The 1,982-nt window shown below is 39.2% G+C and overlaps 1 non-coding gene across 1 annotated transcript; it reads right to left on the bottom strand.

Moving 5' to 3' along the window:
- Nucleotides 1–279: 279 nt before the first annotated feature.
- Nucleotides 280–385, bottom strand: LOC131143576 (small nucleolar RNA R71). Its single transcript, XR_009133561.1, has one exon. It is a non-coding gene; the product is annotated as a small nucleolar RNA R71 (small nucleolar RNA).
- Between the last annotated feature and the right edge of the window lie 1,597 nt (nt 386–1,982).

The raw sequence follows: 1,982 nt of genomic DNA on the forward strand, positions 1-1,982 counted from the left end.
ACAATTCAAGATTAAGACTTCAATCATCTCGATGTTGCCTAACTTTCACGAGAACTCCTCTAAAAATCCTTATCAACATTTGGATAAGTTCTTGGAGATTTTCTTCACCATCAAAATATCTAATTTCAGTGACGACGCCCTTCATCTTAGGCTTTTTCCATTCTCTTTGAAAATAAGGCCAAATATTGGCTGACATCCTTAGAGCCCAACTCAATGACCAACTGAGCTACCATGCAGCATGAATTCCTAAAAAGTACTTCCCAATTAGGAAAACTAACCAGCTGCGAAGGGCAATCCCAAGTTTCACACAAATGAATGGGAAACTTTTCTTTGAGACCTAGAAACGTTTCAGGGACCTACTTCATAAATGTCCACATCATCAAGTCCTCAAGTGGCAATTAGTTCAAACTTTTTATGAAGAGTTAGCCAAGAGAGATAGGTCCATGGTTGATGCATCGTGCGGAGGTAATTTCCTCACAAAGCACGAAAACGAGGCAGCATTCTCTTTGAAAATTTGGCTAAAAATTCTCAACAGCACTAGCTACTACTCGTAAACTACCCAATCCATCAACCTTTAAACCTAAGGGAGTTTACAAGTTGGCCACAAGTCAAGACCTAGCCCCTACCTTGCATGCCATAACCAAAAAATTATACCAGTGCTTGTTTTTAGAACCGAAGACAATGGTGTGTGCAAATGTTTGTACAATTTGCTCTGACTCTTCATATGCATGTTACAGTTGCCCCTACGCACACTCCCAACCTGAGTTTGTGTAGGAAAAACTAAAGGCCACCCACAATTAGTATGATAAGCCATCCCACGATCCTTATTCGAATACCTACAACCCATGGTGGAAACAACATCCCAACTTCTCCTGGAGGTCGCAAGCTCCGGGCTTTTAATGCCAAAAACCTCAAATATCACCCAATGCAACATCTCCACACCCAAACCAAAACTTTCAAAACACCTGCGTACTCACCCTACGACCATCTTTTTATCGACAACCAGTGTCTCAACCTAGATATGATCAAACTTTCCAGGATACGATGCTGAGAGTGCTCAACAACATTGAGACCGACAACTAGGTGGATAAGAAATTACTTTACTGTCACTCTCAATCTATTGCCAAGCTAGAAGCTTCTATATGCCAACTAGCACTTTCTGTGAGTCGTAGTGTAATGCCCTAAATCCGAAACTAGGATCCAGAGTATTATTTGAAACATACCTCTGATACCATCTGGTGACGCCCTGAACCCGCTTAGTGGGGCCCAAGTGCCACGTGTTCCATTTACCTTAACCTTGCTCTATATCAGTTACGCAGCAAAAATAATAACAGTTCCTAAAAAATATACTAGAGTTTCTACATCCATATACAACTCAAAAACATAACCCAACATCTAGTATTAACAAACATCCATATACATCTCTGAAAACATAAACAAACCCAAAAGAGAATATACATAACCAACAATCCATATCCTCTCTCTCTCTCTCTCTCTCTAAAATTCTATACCAACCTGAGCTCTCTAAGCTCCATCTCGTGAAGTTCTTGAAAATGATAAATTCAACTATCAGGTGAGACACATCTCAATAAGGATAGAATACATTAAATCAACATGTGACAATCATGAGATTTAAGTACAACATATATGTATATTTATTATTTTAAAATAAACCACTATTATGAAATCATTCTTTGATCCTACTCATACACATGTAAGGTATTTTACGAGCAAGAGTTCCCAAGGATAGGGGTGATTACTTGCCTATACAAGTAGCAACCCTTTGCTCTAATACCTTAAGCAACCTACAGTCACAACTGAAGCATATTAGGGAACTTACCTTACTCGGTAAGCTCTCAGGTAGTTAGTTTATCTCGTACTCACGCATTTATACAAATGTTTATTGGCATAAGTTCCCGAGAATTGAGAAGATTACTCACCCATACAAGTAGCTTCCCTCTTCCCTAACACGTTATGCAACT

The sequence above is a fragment of the Malania oleifera genome, chromosome 11 (assembly GCF_029873635.1).
Source record: "Malania oleifera isolate guangnan ecotype guangnan chromosome 11, ASM2987363v1, whole genome shotgun sequence".
Classification (NCBI taxonomy): Eukaryota; Viridiplantae; Streptophyta; class Magnoliopsida; order Santalales; family Ximeniaceae; genus Malania; species Malania oleifera.